The sequence below is a fragment of the Notolabrus celidotus genome, chromosome 12 (genome assembly GCF_009762535.1).
Source record: "Notolabrus celidotus isolate fNotCel1 chromosome 12, fNotCel1.pri, whole genome shotgun sequence".
Taxonomy (NCBI): Eukaryota; Metazoa; Chordata; class Actinopteri; order Labriformes; family Labridae; genus Notolabrus; species Notolabrus celidotus.
In genome coordinates, this window is record NC_048283.1 from 20,100,576 (window position 1) to 20,122,458 (window position 21,883).

General features: G+C 39.2%; 1 long non-coding RNA gene across 2 annotated transcripts; it reads right to left on the minus strand.

The window, feature by feature from the left end:
• Positions 1–3,058: 3,058 nt before the first annotated feature.
• Positions 3,059–21,864, minus strand: LOC117822733. 2 transcript variants are annotated; one of them, XR_004633245.1, is made up of 4 exons: positions 21,795–21,864; positions 16,777–16,921; positions 9,556–9,892; positions 3,059–3,719 (listed from the first exon to the last, which is right to left on the minus strand). It is a non-coding gene; the product is annotated as an uncharacterized LOC117822733 (long non-coding RNA). The 2 variants fall into 2 exon arrangements; XR_004633244.1 differs by lacking the exon at positions 3,059–3,719 and having other exon boundaries at positions 8,389–9,892.
• Positions 21,865–21,883: the final 19 nt, after the last annotated feature.

The following is a 21,883-nucleotide window of genomic DNA, read 5'->3' on the forward strand; positions in this document are numbered from 1 at the left end:
CTTCAGACTATTATTTCAGTGTTTCATAAGAATATCCCTGGTTGCACACTGCAATATAAACTCAGTTCCATGCTTATCTTCTTCTGTCTCAACAAACATTTTAGTTCTTTTCTGCCTTGATATCTGACAGCTATCTTTATGCACACAAGTGTTCTGCAGTGTGGACAAAGCAGAGCACCAGCTTGGAGTGCTAAGCCTCCTGCTCCGTTTTGATAAATATAACTTCAAAAGAAGCAGCCAAACAGCTTTAGCTGGCCGACTGCACAATGAGCATAATAACTCTCCACCCCCTGGGAGCTCCAGCCTAGTTCATTTACCCCTGCAAAGCGCTGCCATGTCTGCATGTGCACATGTGTCTTTGTTTCACGGCGAGCCGCTCGGAGGCTCCCCACCTTCTGCTCCGTACAGAGCGGATGTATGAGGGGAACCTTTTGGACCCCATTTTTTACAGAGGAAATGCACACCCCCTCCCTCTCCTCCCTCCTATTTGCCCCTCACATGTAATGCCTGATTGACCACAGCACCCCTTAAAGAGGTCAAAGGGCAGACAAAACAGTCTGGTGTCATGGCAACCTGTGTGCCACCAACCAGAATGGGTAAGAGTGAAGGGAGGGGGGTCGAATGAGCTGTCAGTTAAACCTTAAAGAATGCTAGCTTGTGTTTAGGCGAGTGTGTGTGCAACATACAAACACAAATACACACATATGCACCTGCGCTATGAAAAGCACACTCCTAATTTGCACTCCAGGGTAATTTAGCCAAATCCCTGCATGCAATGCAGTTAAGTGTTCTACCTATCAGAGATCAGACAACATGCATTCTACTGCTGTAAGTGCACGTGCACATGCTTGTGAGTGTGTGTTCATCTGTGTGCATTGGAGACACTCTTTGCAAAAGGTTCTTTGTGACCGCTCGATGCAGTGGCAGTGTTTACGTGATGGGGGAGTGGGAGTGGGGGCTAACGGATAAATGGGAAGCAAATGCATTCAGATCAATACTAAGCTGAGAGCGGGTGAGCGGGGTGGAGGAGAGAGAGTGGAAGGTGGTGAGTGGAGAGGGAGGGGCCACAGAGGGACTGATTAATCATTCCTGTATTGTTATTGACTTTCTGTTACAGGGGGTGAGTCAGACTCTGAATTATTTGTTTGTCCCTACGTGTTTGTGTGTGTGTGTGGATGTGTACTTGTTGTACGGTGCACAAAGTCATCAATTACAGCCCCAGACTTCCCAAAGGTTTGGCACAGTAGCCAGTTCAATCGTGCTCCGACTACCTTTCTCATTTTCAAAGCATGTGCAAGTACAACTATGAGGTGTGTCAGTTTGCATATTCGGCACAAAATATTTAATTATTAATGTTTTGTAAAAAGAGCTAATTTGCTGCTCCATTTTGGAGCAGGAACAGGGAAGCAAAGGAGGCAACAGGAAATCCCCTGTGAGGAGTTAATGAGGAGCCGACGACTGAACAGACACAACAGAGAGGGAGGGAGGGAGGGTGGGAAGGAGGAGGGGTCTGCTGGTGGTGGAGGAGGGGAAACGCAGCCCTGACATCTGACCCCCTGACTGTGACCTTGTTCATTGTCTAAGAGGGCAGGGAGTGGACACACCTGAGCAACAGCACACACACACACACACACACACACACAGACACACACACACACACACACACACACACAGACGCATGATTATTCTAAAAGACACTTTTACAGCAAATCATACATCCAGCATTTCAAAACCCCAATCCACACCAAAACCGCTAATTAAATAAATAATAATAATTAGTTAACAATTATAACAGCATGACACCAATGTCAGACGTAGCCGTTGGCGCTGTTTTCCTCCAATTACGACCCTTTTAAAAACAGCAACTTGCCAGGGGACGGCCGGCTGAGCTAACTGAATGAAACCCCCATTCAGTGTTACCTTGAACTTGAACAATGAGTCTGGTGTTTGTGCTGGGGCCACTTCCTGACCTTTCCATCCCTCTGTGGAAGCAACCAACCGCAGCCTCTCCTTTCATCTTACAGATGTGACCCCGACGACTAGCAGTGACCAGAGAACAGCCGGCAACCACAGGCTTTATTTTCACCAGTGACTCCTGAATCTTTGATCTGGAAAGTTTGTTGCTGTGATATTCTATACACTGACAGGTAATATTTGTATTTTCACTTCAAACCAAACTGATTTTCTGCCATCAGACGGACAAATTTTTTATCACTTAGGAGCTGTTGAAACCTTGAACCACAAGGCTCTCTTCCTAATGATTCACTGAGATGCCAGACAATAAACACTAATGCGTCCTCCTCTTTGCCACCTTCCTTTTCTTTCTAGCTCCTTCCTTCAGATGTGTTCTCTCCTTGCTTTTTCCGCCACTTGTCTCAATCGCAATCGGCCTGTGTCTTTACACCTTCTCCTTTCTTTCCCCTCCATCTTAGCACTGTACCCACCTCTTCTCCTCCTCTCTGTCTGGCACCAGAGAGCTGGCACACTCCAGGGTGTCGTTGTGTGACGCGGGTAGCAGACACCTCCGACGCCTCTGCAGAGTGTGTGTATCACCGCAAAGCATAATGAAGAGCCTTGTGAATGACATCAATATGTTGCTGGGGGTGACGCAACGATGCTTCAAACTATTTGATATACAAACTTGAGGATGTTTCAGAGCCTTTATGTTAATCTTAAATCTAAATGAAGTTAATGTGAAATAATGTCATATTTTTTACAGCTGTAAAATGTCAAAAAAGACAAAAATTTGGCCTCGTCAAAAATTCAAACTATTATTTGATGCTTGTTGACTTTACCCATTAAAAAATACAGAGTTGTTTTCCCTCTCCTATGTAGACGACAAGCAATGAGACTCATTATGGTAAAAAATATGATTCTCAAACTTCCAGAGAAATAATTTAACATTTAATCTAGAAAAAGGAGAGAAATTTGAAATGAAACAAAATTTACTTTGAGCCCATTGACTAAAATGTATATTTATTTCATCTAGAATAAAGATAATACAAGATATATATGGGTGTTTAAAATAATGAAATTACAAATGTCGGCTATAACAATATGTTTGATGGACATTAGAAAAGTGTTGATACTTTCATCTAAATCTAGAGACACAGCAAATGAGTGTATCTGCCACCATTATTTTACTGAGCTAGTATGTGGTTTAAAGTTACATCTAGCTGTAAAGTGAAAGACTGCAAGCATCTTACAACCTCAATCATGAAACTAACAGTGGCCAAAAAACTTGCACCAAAGCTAGTTTGTGGCTTGCCTACTCTGGGCTGCTGTAGAAACAAAGCAGTGTACCATGGCAGAATCCAAGTAGCATCCAGCAGCAGCTCTGGCGCCACAAGCCCCTGACGTGCCAGAAGTGATGTACATGCCCTTTTTACTGAATACTATACGCTGCTGATCATAACAGTTTTACAATACATTTCAAGAACTGGCATCATAGATTCTTCTCTGTTAATGTTTTATGTTTTAGAAAAAGTTCTTTGTTTATGTCACATATTTATAATAAGTTATCAAAGAGGAAGTAGGACAATTTTATTATGCTTTTACAATCAATGTTAAGAATTAAGAACCAAGAATTGGCATGATGGAGAATAAAAAAAAGCATTTATACCACTTCCAACATGCCAGGAGAATTTTCAGCAAGCCCAGCAATTTGGTATGCCAGGAGCTTGGCTCTGAGGCTGCAGCTGGATACTGTTGTGCAGATTCTGTGAAAGAGGACCTGCTGTCAATGCAGAACTCATTAGTATGCAACTAAAACACAACATTTCCTACATGTGATAGCATCAGATACACTGAGGACATTCTTTTTTGGCAAATACATCACCCCTGAGTAAATGACATGTGCAGTTTTGACTTCACATTGCAAGAAAAATGCAAAACACAAGCTTTGATGACAATGACTTCAAGAGGATGGTATTCTATCTCTGTGATTCTCAACAGAGCAGCTAATTGGCAACCCTAATATGTGATATGTACTGAAAACAGTGATTGCGTGGGCAGGCTGTGACTATTTCCTAGTCCACACATGAAGCAACTCATGAGATAGTATAAGAAGATGCCTGATAACAACAACAAAGCCCATTCCTCAGAAACCTGCTCCATAAATCTTACATGACTGACGTACAGACGAGGACACAAGGCTACCAGAGCGCAGGAATCATCACACTCACACAGTTTCAGTATCACTCGCTTTTTACCCAACCCCCAACTCCTGAGGCTGTTTAGGTGTATGTGAGACATCTAAAGAAAAGAGAGGAGAGGGGAGACAGCTAAGATCAAAACTTCAGACACAACGTGGAAGATGAAGACATGCATCAGGAGTGAAACAGACAAGATGGGATCGAGATAGTTTGTCAAGGTAAGAGGTAACGCTGAGACCTACTAATGCAGAACTGAGGAATTCTTACTGCTGACTCCAAACACATTCCTACAGCCTGCAAATATTAACCCCCACCTCACCACCTCAGCCTCCATCTGAACGCACCAGACAGCCACCAGGCCTCTGCATGAAGTACTATTCAATGTCAGCTCGGTCACTTGGAGAGAATCGAAAGCTGCAGCAGAGGGAGGGAAACGGGATTCAGAAACCATTATATCCAACCTGATACAGTTAGCTTCACACCAGGTCTTCATCAAGAGCACCTGTAGGGATTTGTACATTAGTATATTGTGTCCAGATACAAATGTAATTCAGAAGCCCCCTCATAATTGACAATTAAGAAGTTTGACTTTCTTTGTCTACTTGGAGATATAAAAAGGGATTTTTAAAAGACACATTTTCAAAAAGTAATGGAGCTCTTGTTCAGCTGCAGGAAAAAATTATTGGACCTTTCTCATCAGAAAGGCTTATGGCCACAGAAATCAAAATTTTAGAAAGTTAAACTGTGAAAACTTGTGGGACAATTGAGAAAGTGTTGGGGGGGGGGGGGTTCAACTCTGCTGCCCCAGTTTCCGATAAAGACTTGTCAGATGTAAGTACAAAAGGGAAGCTGTAGATTTAAAAACGACCCAGGAAAGTTTAATGGCTGGCATTTATATTTGCTGTAGTACTAGATATCTCCGTAAAAATGAAAAGATTATTATTATTTTTTAATTTCAGCTCACGTGACACTCCAAAAAAAATGTTCTTTTAATATTTCTATTGGAATGTTGTTGTCCTTCAATAATGGGTATGGACTGATTGATTTGAGGAGACTGTACGTTTTGAGGGAGGACCATAGACAGTAAACCCAGTCACAGCTCTGCTAGCATAAGCATACCATGCTAGAAGAGCCCTTTTCACATTATGCACTACTGAAAATTATACACAATAATACATAATACATTTCAGGCTGGCCTTTCCCTGAAAATTGCTCTTTGTCACATGGTGTTGGGTTTACACTGTTGGACTGGGTGGGGTTGGGGGTGGTGGGTGGAGGGATCTCATGAGGCCAGAAAGGATGTCGAGCGAATCATGTATAGTCACTGTAAAATGTTTACAAGATAATCCATGGTGACTAGTGAAGCAGTCTGAAACTGTAATGGCAGTTTTTTGCCTTTTTATTAGTGCTACATGTAAACGAACATATTCACAGTGCTAATGAATGATTAGACAAGGACATGCTGGTGAGCAGAAAAAATATGTGTATGTAGAACCTTCATTCCGTGCAGTAAGATTCTCATTCTCATTCTCATTTGCTCGTACCTGCTGCACATGGTCTCAGCCTGGCTTCTAGTGGAAATGTTATTTTTAATGTTAAATTCTAGGGGGCTGGGTGAAATCTTTGGCTTTTGCATTCACGCATGCAGCTAAACCTGTACATTTCAGGACATTTACAGTAGTGCAGTGTAGCGTGCGAACAGAACGTAGCATTACTGACCACTTTACAGTTAATGTGGAAGCTGTGTTCCCCTTCAAGCCAACACGATAGCTTGATGTTGTGTTTTTGAAGCTAACTCATCAGATATTATAAGCTGAATCCATAAAATGAGAGATATGACACAAACACAAAAAAAAAGGAAATGCTTTCTTTGTCAAATTATTGTGACCACAATCATATCTTCTGATGTTGGAATTTAAAATATTTAATGGGAGTAAAACTTAACCACTAGTCTCTGGATGAAGTGGGGACGCTGTCTTAAGTACCTCAAACATATCAACACTTTAATTCATGGGTGAACAGTTGACACAAAAATATGTGTAATACACTTACACCTGCTTGTCAAAGTGATTATTATTTTAATGCAAAATAATCTACTTGTATCTGTCTTCCAAATATTGTTGTATACATCAAGTACAATGCCAGTGAGTAAAAAGATTACTTATTATCAGCAGTGGAAGAGAAATATTTCAAAGTGAATGTTACAACCCTGCTTAAAATTAATTGATATGCTGAATGGGTATTTTTTGAGAGCTTCAATGAGGTTCTATGTATATTTTATGTCACAGGTGCATTAATCTGTGGCAATGCATCTTTCTTTAATTGAGTTAAATGTTTGGTAAGTTATTAGTTAGAAGAGTCTCGCTCATATAGACGTACTGGAGTAAAGAAAAATAAAATCCTAAAATCCTAAAACATTATTCACATTTTTTTCTACACAGATATAAAATCTCAACTATCGCAAGCTCAGCAACAACTCAAGTAACTGACAATAGTACCAAGATCTGCTTGTGGAACTAAATACAAGAGCTTCCAAATGGGTAAAACATTTTCAGATCAGAGAGATACCCTCTCATCGCTGTGTTAAAGCAGTTAAAGACATTGAGTATCCAATGGGAGCTCTCAGCTCTAGACCTGTTTCAGCCCTCTGTCCTCGAGTCAGCAGACAAACACTGATGCAACTAGAACGAAGAGTCCGAGGGGCTTTCACTCAGACTGTGAGAGAGCGTCAATCCATCCACAGCGGTCACATGGTGTAGCAATGTCTCTCCACACCAGGCCACGCTGCCCGTTGTGTGTGGCCCTTTTTGCCATCTCTTTCATGCCAGAACTACATAATTGATAGCGAAGGTTAAGCTACGTTTTATAAAGTGAAACACATTGATGGCTTCCTCTGCACGCTAATGTTTAGATCAGTTAGTGACAGCCTAAGATTGCAGAGGTTTTGAATAACGGATACATTCATTGTCACTACAATAAGCCAGGGTAATCCATTATATCTGCTCGAGTATTCAAGTTATAAAGAAGCATCGCTTTGGAGTTGCCTTGAATGCCTCAACCACTCTTGTGCTTGAAGCGTTAGGATATGATAGACTGTCACAACAGCAGCAAGTGAACTTCATTTATTCAAGGTTTCTTATTTTCTGTTTTCATTTGTTTTTAATTATTCAATTTGTAATAAAAATGAATAAAAAACAATTAAATAACTAAATATTTGGGTAATGGAAATGCATTAAAATGTTTGGCATATTGTTACTATTAGTAGTATTATTTTTTATTAGCATAATAAAATATGAACACGACAGTGATCAAAGCTATGTGAAAGGTACCAGCAGGCTACTTCCTTGAAAGGTATCAGAACATGTTGCAGAAAGTGTAACAATGGGTTTTGAAAGATTAATACTAAATATCTACTCAAAGATTAAAAGAGCAGTTTTGATACAAAACCAAGGTGTGTTATATTTCAGCTGTAACTAAGCCGCGGCATACAGAAAGATGTTGAATTTGACGTGTGTCGTGAATGAAAAGTTTATGAGACAGAAAATAAAGCAGCACATCATGCTTCCACTGCTGGATAAAAAAAATGATTCAGGTATCAAGGTTAACCTTCTGTGTGGTGAGGAGTAATTTCTTTAGCATTAGTGTTAATGATTAGAAAATCCTTTCTTCTCTAATGTGAGTTTTTTCCTGGTTTACTTGATTTTCTGGACACTAAATTGAATATGTTAGGTCTTGGACTGTTGGTTGAACATATACGAAATCCATATATATTCAGCTAATTAACTCATTATGAAAATAGTCCAATTACTTAACTGCTCAGTGTAAGCTTTTTGTTTGGTCTTATTGGCCCATGCCAATATTGCAATTAAAAGGAGTAGATTTTATCATATGATTATTTAGATTGCAATGTTTCTACTTTTCTGTTAACCTTTCGATTATGACTAAGGAGAAAGAGCTCCTCTTGGCTTTTTGAACTTGGTTAGTCAATCACATTGAATTTGGCTTGTCAAGGTTACTCCATCGTACAGTTTAATCTCTCAGCTTCAAGCCTCGGTGCCCAAAGCAAGATACAATGTATGCCTATGAATAAGGATCAAACAGCAAACCAGCATCTCAGTATTTGACCATGACCACGATCACGACAATATTAACTCAATATGAACTTGTATTCAAACATTTTTTCACTTACAACTGTAGTTGCATAATGTTAAATCATTTAAAAATATATCTCAATTCAACATAAACTCGCGCTGCATGTTCAGCCTCTGCTAAACCTCATCAACGGGCCAAAACCAGGTGACTAGCATCATGTCTGCTGCCTGGAACTTTAGGATTATGCCTTGAACCTGAAGTCAGACAAAGCTATCAAAAGCAACATCTCTGCAGTCACCTTTCACCAGGAAACATTTCTTCTGCCTGCTGTCTCATGATGCACCCCAGCAGGCAGGAAACTGAGGAATCTTTGTGAGTTTGTTTGCATGTCGGGTACAGGGACTGCACCTGGTATCAGGTCTCCATGGAGATGGACAGGCTTCTGAAGAGCTTGGACAGAACGAGGATAGATCATAGGTCCTCCAGCGCACATGCGTGGGACAACAGTAACTTGTCGATATTAAACAATGGGGGCGAGGCTGAGAGCATGGAGAGCAAACAGGGCAGCGGGATGAGGTACGAAGAATAAAGGTATTCGGAGCAGTAGGTTAGGTTTAAGTAGATGCAGAGAGACAAACACATGAGGTTTGGTTATGTACAGTGGGGACACATACTGAGAGCACAAACACACAGTCAGGGGCAGAAGAGGGTGGGACGTGTCAATTCCAGAGCAGGGAGGATGATGGTCAAATATTTCAAATACTTTGTGTCATCTTTAACACTTTCATAGCTTCCAAACTAGAACTCAAAGACTCAACTCTTTAACTCTTAGTCTGGTAAAATTTACAATAACAGCGATTCACAGACAATATTGGCAGAAAAGTGAGCGCCCCGATCCTGTTCATCCGTCCCCTCCGCCCTCACCACTGGGCCACAAAATCAGCCCGAGTTTTTGACTAACTCTCAGTAATAATTTCGGGCAAGACTTTTTTTTTAAAGCAAACTTACATATTCTGTAAAAGTAAATACAGTACATAAAAGACGTCGCTGGGTTTTTGGGGAAGAATGGAGACATGGAGAAAGGTTCCAGCAGGAGTGGGAGGAAGGAAAATGACTTTAGGTACACAAACCAACAGAGAGCATAGCAGAGCCGAACACTGAAATCAAGAACACACAGGCAGCAAGAAGTGTAAAATCATGTATGTGCGTGAGTATTTACACTCAAATAGCACACCAAGTGGGAAGTAACACATTATATGAGAAATAAAGCTTATGTTTCAGAGGTCAGCCCCCTTTTTTTTTTTTTTACCTTTTCCCGCGTTTCTTTCTCGTTTCCAACTTGATTCCTCCTCTCTGTCCCCTCTCCCTCACTCTCAAGTTGGTGCCTCCCCTCTTGACTTGAAGCCTTGCATCTCTATTTCACTCCAGTCTCGTCACATTTTATCCGCTGTTGCCTCATTCTCCTCTTCCTCAGACACCATTTCTCTCTTCTTCACCCCTCCGTGCTTGGGACTTTGAAGGGAAACATGCCTTATGGACAAAGGATATCAGCAGCGTGGGGTAAAAGTACAGGATTAGTACTTTTTTCCTCCGAGTGTTCTGCTGAAGCTGCGCTGAACCGGTTCCACCTTACGCTACATGGAGAGCTGAAACGGAGAATGCAAGAGAAGCCATCAGTCATCGTGTGTGTATCTGTGTGTGTTGGTGTGCATGCATGCAGGGCAGGAATGAAGGAGAGGAGAGAGGGAGGGACAGAGATTGAAAGAAAGAAAGGTGGGAGGGAATAGGAGGAGTATACGTGGAGAGACGAGAAGGGGAGGGGACATTTTTCACCGTTTTCCAGTTCAAATTTTATACACTCCCCCCACTCTTTTTGTGAAATGATCCCCATACTTTCTTGGTGTACACAACCGCTTTTTCAATAGGTCATTATTCTGCTTTTCCACGACTGTTTTCCCCTTGTCAAATTCCCCTTTGTTGAAGCCAGCTGTGTCTTTAAGCCTGTGCACTTGAACTCAGAGAGTGCTTTTCCTCCTCTGTGTACTTCCCCTCTGCTGGCCCCCCAGCACACAGGAAAGAGACACAGCTTGTAGGAGAGAGAGAGAGAGAGAGAGAGAGAGAGAGAGAGAGAGAGAGAGAGAGAGAGAGAGGAGAGAGAGAGAGAGAGAGAGCAGGACAGAGGGGGCAAAAAGGGGCAGAGAGAGAAATGCAGATGGGGGAGGGGAAATGTTTGTAAATGGTGCTTCAAGGCTTTACTGGACTTGAAAATCAGTTCAAGAAATACACAAGGTGAACAACATATAAATATCTTAATCTGTTTCTTAAAGTGTCTTCATTATTATTGAAGGCTGGATCAATATTAAAGAAATGTTTCATGTGTGAGGAAAAAGGTGAGAAAATAGGCTGCTGCTGAAATATTGATTTGCGGTATAAATTATGCCCGTGTGTCTAACATCATGAAAGCTTACAGCCAAGAAAGTGCAAGGTTAAGGTCAGACCATTAAGAAGAGCCTCACATATCTGCACAAAATCTCCATGGCAACCACTGACACACAGGTGAAATGTTTCATAATAAGACAACTCTTTTGCGTCGTGGGTCACAAAGTAGACTATTATATGAGCTTGTGCTTTCATCTGTTGCTTTATTTTTCATACAAAAAGAAAGAGAGTGGGCAGTCTGCTCACCTTGACTGATTTAATTGTTGAGACAGCAGAGGGGGAGACAGAGGGGAAGCAGCAGCTATGGCAGGATTCGATTGCAGGCCAGCGGGGGCACGCGGTAAACTGAACCACCCGACACCTCTCACGGCACAGACTTAAATATGTTACATTGTTCTAGGTACATGTAGACCCTGAGCATTCAGAGAGTTTGCTCGATTGACTGAAGTTCATCAACATGTTGTATTTCAGAGAAACCTGGAGGGCAATTTATATCTTAGTATAGACTTCAGATAATAAAAGAGAAGTGAAAAGAGGAAGTTTTTTAAAAGCTACCTGAAATAGGAACAAAGAGGAAACATTAAAATTCACAGGGTTTTGAAGCTGTCATATCTGTTTTCTTAAGCACACTGCAGGCTTTATTTAACAGGTCAAACACACACCCTGTTAGATGAATCTTTTTAAGCTATAGTTACTGGGTCAGCTGGACAGTCTTATAACGTTAAGTGTGTCATATTGATCTGTACTGGAACCAGTGGTGGACAGTAAGGAAGTCAATTTACTTATGACTTTAACTCCACTACATTTAAATTACAAACATTTCACTGTTCACTCCACTTATTTTACTGTTCACTGTACTCTGCACTTTTGCTCTGAAGTCAACTGATACATTTTCTTCTTTCTATAGAATATGATCTAAAAGACAATAAACTGTGTTTCTGTGCGTGGTTTGTATAAGTGGTGTTGCTGTACCTGTATGTTGCATGTCTCCATTGTTGAACGTAGAGCAAACACAAAAATGTGAATGTTTTCTTAATTTGTAAAGCCTAGTTGATCCTGGTTATCATGTTGATCGACTTATCATGTTATTATTGTATCATATCACATTGCATTCTTACTGCGTTGTATTGTATCATATATCATAATGTATACTATTTAACTGTACTGTATCGAATCGTACCGTATTGTAACGTAACGTATTGTATCAAATTTGTCATATTGTATCGTATCACATTGTATCATGTCACTATAATTCGTACTGCATCATATCATATCGTATCTATTGTACCGCATCGCATCGTAGCGTGGCATTGCATATTGTATCACATCTTGTCGTGTTGTATTGTAGCATATCGTGTAGTGTCATGTCATACCGTGTCGTATTTTGTCGTGTCACATTGTGTCGTGTCATATCTTATCTCATGCATTATTATTTTTATTATCTTAATCATTATTATTTAACTATTATCATATATTTATAAAAAATAATCATTTATTTATTTATCTATTTATTTCTTTTGTTCATCTGATCTTGTTACCTCTACCCAAGCGGCAAACTCCGGTCTCAAACGATGAAGCCAATGCGGAAGTGATATAAACTGCAATACATCGAAAATCCGCTTGAGGCTGGCTGCAGAAACACCGGAAACCACATAGACATGAATGGGAAAAAGACGATCTTTGCAGCATTAATAAACATGTTTACAGCCTGGTTCAAAAAACGGCTTGGCCCTACAACGCTAATCTCTCTAATGGCACACACTGTACGGGGGGTGAATTTTTTTCTAACGTGACGGTTAAGAAGATATTAAGATTATGATATTTGCCCAAATAAGGACATGACTGACGTGACTCCCGGTCGGGAACACACAGCCATTGGCTAAGAGACTCACACTACGTCACACTCTGCCTAGTTGAGTTCCGCATTACCAATATGGCTGCTGCCGTCGATTTGCTTCAAAACAGCTCTCAGGAACAGATGGGTGACGTCACGGATACTACGTCCATATTTTATACAGTCTATGCCTCTACCTTATTTTTAACTTCTTTTTCCACTCTTACTTATTTTATTAATTTTACTGTGTTGTTTTTATATTATTTTTAAGTATTTTTTAATAATTTTACCATTGCTGTTGTTTTCTGCTGTTATTCAGTGAAGCACTTTGGGCTGCATATTTTTATGTATGAAAGGTGCTATATAAATAAAGTTGAGTTGAGTTATCGTATCATATAATTTTTTATTGTTTTAAATTATATTGTATCGTACTGTGGCATGGCATGTTGCATTATATCGTGTCGTGTTGTATCATGTCGTATCATATCGTATTGTGTCGTGTCATATCATGTCGTGTTGTATTGTAGCATGTCGTGTTATGTAATGTTGTGTCATGTCGTGTCACGTCATATCGTGCCATGTTTTGTCTTGTCACATTTTATCGTGTCATATTGTATCATATCATTTGTAATGTTTTGTATTATATTGAATTGTATCTATCGTACTATATTGTATTGTATCGTATCATGGCGTATCATATCATATCCCATCGTATCATATTGCATCTTATAATAAAGCACATCTTCATATTGTACCATACCATATGGCATTGTTTGTTGTATACTATCATTTCCTGTCATATGTTACCCTCCTATCGTATTCCATCAGAATTAACCATCGGAAAAAGAAAGTTTAACATATTTAGATAGATCTTTTTTGAAAACAATTTCTGAGTTATATTACTGAAGTTTGCTGAACAGGCTTTGAATGTCAAGTGTGTTGATTAGTCTGTAATGTGGACATTCATTTGCATGACATAATTTGGAATTGTACCATACTGTACTTTAATTGTACTATAGTGTGTATTGTTGTATGGTATTGAATCGTATCTTACTTTTTACTGTGTGTACCATCTATATAACGTGTCATATTGTGTTGTATTTAAATGTATCCTAAGGGAGGGATAAAGTAAGCATACTTAGATCATTTCAAATTAATAGCAGTAATGTACAGGATTTTCACGAGATTATGGATATTTTTAAAATGTCATGCCTAATAATGTGTAACTGAGTTTTAGAATGACATAATTTCAAAAGTAGTGCAATTTCCAGAGTTTCCCAGCTAACATTTTCATTTCAAAACTCAACAGCAGTCTGGCTTCACATTCACATATGCTGGGGTTTATCTATGTTCTTTGTTAGCAGTGTATGCTGTGCTTTAAACAGGAGGCAACAGAGAATCAACTGAATGTTAATTTACCTGGAGCTTTTTAAACAAATATTTATCCAACATATTTGATTTATTAATTACTTATACTATTCTTTATAATACTCTATACAGTACTGTTTATTCCCAATGCACTTAGAAGTTTGTTAGAGCTTTAATGTATGTAATCTATGCTCTGTTTAGACAATAACCTTGAGAACCAAAGAGAGGGACTGAAATATTGGCAATTAAAAAGTCACTAGCCAAATTATATCCACTGAGAAATGACTTTCTTGCAAACTTAATCTTGTCCAAGGCTTAGATCGACATGATATAAGGGGTGGATGTAAGGCTGTCTTATCTACAGAGAAAACAAGGGTGGAGGGAATATGTCAACATGATATGCGCATGAAGTACTTGAACCCTAACAGTGAGGGGCCGTCTGCAGAACTTCAGAGAGAGTGGGAGACTTTTTTTAATAAATAGTGAAAGAATAATAAGGAATACCTACAATAAGAGGTGTCATGTTGGAAATGTCTGTTCTGCTCAGATTCTCAGGAGTCCTGGGAGGTTTCACAGTACTAAAACAGTCAAATGTATTCTCAAGGTGTTTGATCGTCATGAAATTACCTATATGCCAACTACATCTTAAACCCACAGTCTGGAGCTCAGGACCTAACAGCTAGTTGATTTGCATCTTTTGCTTACAATACTAACGCATTTAATTTACTGGCACGCTTTCAGCTGTTCTCCTGGAGTTTGAAGTCCCTGAATTTATCCTGACATGATCAAAGTTCAAAGAGCTTGTCTGCAACACTTATAAGACATACTATCACTGTGTTTGTTCTGTTATTTTTATTTTATGTGTTTGTTCTGTTTTTTTATTTTATGTGTTTGTTCTGTTACTTTTATTTTATGTGTTTGTTCTGTTATTTTTAGCACCCTTTTAGCCATGTCGTTGGCCCTTCTTGTCTCTTTATGCCCAAAAGCTGGTTTGTCGAACAGATTAAGATTGATGTTCCTTTGCAAGCACAATCTTGTGGAGCAGTGGTGGACAATAACAAATACAATTTACTTAAGTACATTTTTTGAGTATCTGTACTTTACTTGAGCATTATATTTTGGGATAAATACTTTTATGCCACTAGATTTGAAAGATAAATATCATACTTTCGACTTCACTACATTTCCATCAATGCTCTTGTCATACACTACTTTTGCTCTGAAGTCGGCTCATGATTTTCTTTTCTTAAACCCAATCCCAATCCCCAAAGATGTGTAGTGGTGGTGATGATGGCTATAAGGCAGAGAAGGATGACTATTCTCCATCAGAGCACTGTGGCTATATTTTAAGCTCATGTTTGAAGTTTTTTAAATGAAGAATGATTTGTATCATTTTAAATGTTCGCCCTGAAAACAACATCATGGCCTACATAAATGAATCCTCTAACCTGAGTAGGCATGATGAGGAATACATGTAGCTAATAAACATCAAGATGGACATTTTAAACCAAGTTGTCTGTGCTTGGATTGCAAGTTGCCATTTTTATTCCATTGTGTCCTTTTTACAAATTTGAAATAATGTTTTCTGAATAAACATAATGTATAATGTACACCCATGCATTCTTGACTGCATGCATGCATTGTGAAAATATCACGTTTGGAGAATTAAAAAAAGTACTTTGAATACTCAAGCATTTTTAAAAACAAGTATCACTATCATCGCTCTCTCTCTCTGTCTCTCTCTCTCTCTCTCTCTCTCTCTCTCTCTCTCTAACAGGTTTCTGCCTGCTAAAAGGAAGTTTTTCATAGCCACTGTAACTTGCTATTTACTGCGAGGTGCAATGCTCATGTTGGATTAAGATGAAATAAGATCGAGTCCTATCCTGTCTTGATTTTGGGTCTTCATTAATGATATAACATAGAGTACAGGGTAGACCTGCTCTGTTTGTAAAAGTATCTTGAGATAACGTTTGTTTGATTTTATTTTTCATTTTTTTATATTTTGGGCTTTTTGCCTTTATTTGATAGGACAGCTGAAGCGAGACAGGAAATGTAGGGAGTAGAGAGCGGGGGAAGACATGCAGGAAATGGTCATGGCCGGGAATCGAACGGGCGACCCCTGCGACGAGGACTTTAGCCTCTGTATGTGGGGTGCTTAGACCGCTAGGCAACCAGCGCCCTGTTTGTTGTGATTTGGCGCTATACAAATAAAGATTTATTTATTTATTGATTGATTGATTGATTGATTGATACTCCGTACTTTAACTCATTTAATAATCTGACTAAGGGATTTTCACTTGTATTGGAGTAATATTTGAACAAGAGTATCTGTACTTTGACTCAAGTAACAAAGCTGTTTACTTTGTCCACCACTGTTGTGAAGTAAAAAAGTTTTTACCTTCTTTCTCATCTTATAAAACCTGGGAGAGTTCAAACCCCTGTAAAGATCCATGCCAAAGCCAAGCAGCAGGTACAGGGCTTTTTAAAATGGTTCTTAAATCAACATGTGGACCATTTATGGCATCTCTGACTGGGGATCTCCTAATTTTCTCAGCATTTTTCATTGAGCATTAGACTGTGGCTTTATTCTGCATTTTTACTAGCTTACAGTGGCAGATGATTGTGAGATCTTAAAATGCCTAATAACGATAAGAAGAGTGGAAAATGTTAATAATAACCTTCGGCCTTGTTGGTGGGATTTGCCTGCAAGGCGCCAATCTGAGAAAAGCCAACTTTTTCAATCTAAAAGAGGGCACTGCTCTAATGCATTGCAAATACAAATAGGTATCGACCCACAGAGAGGAGAAGGGAGGGAGGGGGGGCAGGGAGAGGAGGGGGGATGGGTGAATGATAAAGGTCATTGGAGGTGTGCGCTGCATTCGTTCATACCTTTTGTCAAAGAGTCAAACACACGTCCCGTACTTAACCACATTAGTGTGGAGCAGAGAGGACGGAGAGGGACGGGATGCCATGAGACACACTCCTCTCTCTTAATGTAGGCAAACTGTTCCCCGAGCCCAAGGACAGCCATTACCTGAGGGGGAGAGAGAGGCAGCATGTGTGTGAGGGGAAGAGATGCTTATACTGGCGCTGATCTTGAAAGGGCCCTGGCCGATCGATGGCATTAAGCTCCCTGTGAAAGAGAGAAATCAATATGTTTTTAAAGGCGAAGCAGGCTGCATGTGGTGTATGCGTGTGGGCTTCATTGATACCGCCAGACGTGTTCAGAGAGAGGCTGCTCCTGAAAAAAAGAGATCACATTTCGAGGTCAAGTGGTTTCGTTTCCAATACTTATCTACAAAATCATGACACTTGTGAGAGACATGTACATAAAAAGTGTGTGTGTTTGTGTGAGGTGTCCAAGTTTGGGTTCCTGTTATTCCTGGCCAAATACAGGCCAGTATTTAAGGAGAACAAATGACAAACTGAGTAGGAAAATCAATAGTTCTCAAATGGGGAAAGTTGTGCAGAATATGTGAGCTCTGATGAGTTAAATAAGGATTAGACAGAAAGAAAGAATAAGACAGAAGACAAGAAGAAAGAGGCAGAACGACCTGTGTCTCTTTGAGAAAATTAATTGCTTGTTTAAAGACATTGCAATGCAATCAGTCTTATAGTTACTGACAGAAATTGCCTACAGAGGTTCACCACAAGGAGATGGAGTGGGAAGGAGGTCAAAAACAGCAAAAGAGAGAGAGACAGAGAGACAGAGAGACAGAGAGACAGAGAGAGAGAGAGAGAGAGAGAGAGAGAGACAGACCGAAGGGAAACAAAGGCCAAGGAGGCAATTTAATATCCATCAGTCGTCAAAACACTGCTAATCAATACCAAAGACACCCACTCTTCAACACTTTCTACCTCTCCTCTACCCACTCAAGGCGTCATTTTTTTCCTTCTATCTATTTCTATCTCTCTCATACACACTCACAGCAATAATTTACTCTTGACTTGGCATCTGGGACAGGGAGAGTGATCCAGTAGCAAAGAAAAAATCCACACAGATCTGACACAGTGTCCTCAGCGTACCTGCACTGACACTAACACACACCACTGGAGCTGTTAAATAAATCAGTGTAAGAAAGGAAAAGAAGCACAGCAGTGTAGAGAGAGAATGAGACGAAATTCAAAAGGGAATAGGAGAGCTTAGATTGCACAGAAGCTGACGTAATACAGATTGAGTTAGGACTTATTTCTTAGAAATTATGTACTGACTTATGCGTTTTATTTCCCTCTTTACAGTAACCATAAAAGGCTGCAGAAGTTCTGACTTAAGTCCAGCAAAACTAAATATTTCAATTATATCTGGGCCTGTATTTGTATTAAAGCGAAGATCAAAATGGTGTGAGACTGAAGAGGCACTGATTTGTCTGCTTTGTCCAAGTGCTTTAACCAGATACACGATTGAACTGGGTAAAATTGAGAAAGCCTGCCATCTAGTGGTGTCAAAGAGAAACAGTGAGTGAGACACATCAAAGGCAGTATCTGGTAAAAAGTCGTATTGTTAGGTTATGAAGTAAACTACCTCAAGCCTTGCACTTCAGTGCAATTTCAAGGAATCTTGTGTTTTAATTATATGACAGCATTTTCTGAAACTAAATGCTTATAACAAATCATATATGCAGTATTTTAAATAGACAGATATATCAACCTACAAACCCATATCTTGTGAAAGCTGCAGCTCTGTGATCATAAGAGTCCTGGGTTAGACATAACTTTGGTGCTGGATTTGGAACCATTGCTTGCAGTGGAGCACCATGAAATCTAAATATGCTTAACAAGTCAAAAAAAGTCGATCCTGTAACACATTCAAATCTTCCGAAGAACCAATACATTTTGTAGTTACATTACAGTATAATGAAGCTACAGTGTTCATCTTTCACAACTAAAGCTCATACAGCAGAGTTAAGCAACGTAAGACATTCAAATTACGTTGTGAGAAGCTCTTCAGTAAAAATGTGATCTTACATAATTCCCCCTAAATATATATTTAGCCCCTCATGTTATATAGGGATGTACTGTTTTAACCAAATACCGGTGTGGTTTTGGTCACTGATTACTTAACCCTCCTGCTATGTTGTGGGTCAATACCGGTTGTGGGTCAATTTGAAAAACAAAAACTAGGGAGTCATCTTCATTGAACCATGATCTGTGAGGATTAAATAACACCATTGCACTAAATATTGATTTAAATGGTTAGTAATGGAGTTAATAATGAGCTTAAAAAAATGTTTATTGGGATTTTTTGGGGATTCTGACACTTTTGTATCATTAAATATGCCCGGGTCAAGTTGACCCAGGAACATCAATTGCTGTCCCCTGAGGAACAAACATAACAGGAGGGTTAAGATTTCTTCAAGTGAAACTGAAAGCTTGAGGTCAAACAAAAGAGGACTCAGACTTTCTCTTTCTTTGACCACTGAGGCAACTATGACCACAAGAATAGACCAAATCATTGACCTTCTTTTTTTAAAAACAATGATTAAGTAATGGCTTTATTGAAGGTTAGTAAATGATTCACCAATTATCATTTTCAAAATTTAGAACACCTTTTGAGTTACCAGGTTGTATTAGTGTAGGCTGATTGTCTAACCTCATAGAGAAAACTGCTCCCAGGGACAAAAAAAAAAACACCTTATAATTTTATGGTTATAAGAAGGCCATGAGTATTTACTGGTGGATAACAGACCTTTTTGCTAAATATAAAAAAGTTACACTATCTAAGTAGCTTACACATATCCAAGTGTTGTTCTGGAGTAGCTTCCACTTTTCAGATGCTTTTAGTAGGTTACTTTTGGTACCAGTGTCTCTAAAATTTGTACAGGCTTCTATTGGAGACAATAGCTTTTTAATAATTATATTTTTTTCCTTTTATCTCCATAACATATTCAACTACTGAAACAGTAGAGTTTCCTGTTTGAACTTGAGTATTTTCTTGTGACTTCATACTTCTGCATCATTATAGGACCTACTATTGGTTAATGTAGCCAACATTTCCTTTACACTATTTGTCTTTCAGTGGTATGATTGAGTTATTTCTTGGAAAACATCCCAGAGTCTATCTTTAGTCTTCATCGTTGCTCATATGTCTCCACACTTACTTATTTTGATAACAACACTTTGAAGACGACATCACACCATTTGACGCGTTGGGTTATGATGAAACAACGTGTTACTCCACCGGACTCGTCATAATTAATGACAGAGAAAATACACTTCCTGTCTCTTGATCACATGACTAAGGGAGCCGCGCACGATGAAAACAAACATAAATTAAAAACAGTAATATTCAACAATATTTCCCAGATTTCTTTAGAAGTATTTATCTATGTTCTCTAAACTATAGGACTCTCATTCAGTACAAAAAACGTTATTGGACTGCTTATAAACGGCGCTATATAAATGGCGCTTATAAACAATGAGACTAAAATATTATGTATTTACTATTATAGGCCTACTGTTTATATCATAGATTAAAAGCTCATGTTAATGAATCAGTTATAGTAACTTTAGATCAGGGGTTCCCAAAGTATGGGTTGGGACCCCCATGGGGGTCGCGAGACAACCATGGGGGGTTGCTAGATGTCTTCCAGATTTTTTTAAAGTAATCTAAATTTGCTTATTTTACATATTATTGTAAAAATATAGACAGAAATAGTAGTTAAATTAAAAATAAAACCCTGCAAATAAGTGAATTTCATGAGTTTTCTGTCTTTCTTTGTTGCCAGATGACACCTAAAGTTCAGTAACACCAGGTCAGGAAACAGCCAAACTAATTTTGAAGTACGAGGTAAATGGAGTATGAAGCAACATTGAACCACTTCGAGAGACAGTGGGGGTCATAAGTCTTTGGTACCTATATTTTGGGGGTTGTGGGCTGAAAGGTTTGGGAACCCCTGCTTTAGATGACTGAAACGTTTATATTGATGATGGTAGGCTGCTGCACGTATCTTTTCTGATACTAATATACTTTCAAACTTCTATGAAAGGGGTTCAAGCTTATACAGGGTGTGTATTAATGGGATGGTTTTATACTGTTGTTATGTGGACAAAATGATTTCACATACTAAGCTTACTTAGCTTTAAACCACCAGGCATAAATAACCAGGGGCATGTCAAGAGGGGTGGCCAAGGGTGGCATATTTGGCACCCCTTGAAATCCAATTGGTCACCCCAGGGGCCACCCCAAAATCCTTAACTATGATTGCCTTTTTGCCTTGTCAGAGGTGGGGTTTCTATTAAAATCTATAATTTGGGATGAGTTGAAAGGCTGACAGTAGATTTCTTTATTAGTGCCCTCAAATGTGACTTTGAAAAAACATATTTTGTAAGACCTTAACGAATTAAGCTTTAGGAAGATTTATGCCACTTTGTCATGTTTTCTTTCAAGTCAAAAGGAATATAACAACTGTTTAATACTTTAATGAAAGTAGGTTGTGAAGACAGAAAGGGTAAATGTTATTTATTTGTAAATGCATTGGCCACCCCTGCCTATGTGAGAGCCTTAGGTGGGCCAACCAGGTCAAAAAGTTCTGGACATATTAACATTGCTTGATTATGGCAAATTGAGTAATTAATAAGAACACTGATAGTCTTACATTTTGAAGTTCTGCGTTTTGTTTGCGTCTGGTCCCTTACAGAAGGCAGACCAACAATAAGGTCATCATAACCTTACTGATGCTAATCACACACTGTCAAAACTCTGACAAAAATAGCCTCTTTAGACTAACAATTAGACATAAACACGGTTATTACATCAAATGGCATCATAGGAGAGTAAAATTAGCATTTGTATGGACGGACAGACGTACCGTGGTAGTAGTAGTAGTAGTAGTAAATGACATTGTAACATTGTAACATAGTAGTAGTAGTAGTAGTAGTAGTGTAAAATCCTCCACTTAGCTGTTTACCTTGACTGTCCATATTTGGGCCGGGTGGGGTTGTCGCTCGCATGGTGAACCAGTCAGCTCTTGCTCACCGCGCTGAGTAAAGGAAGTGA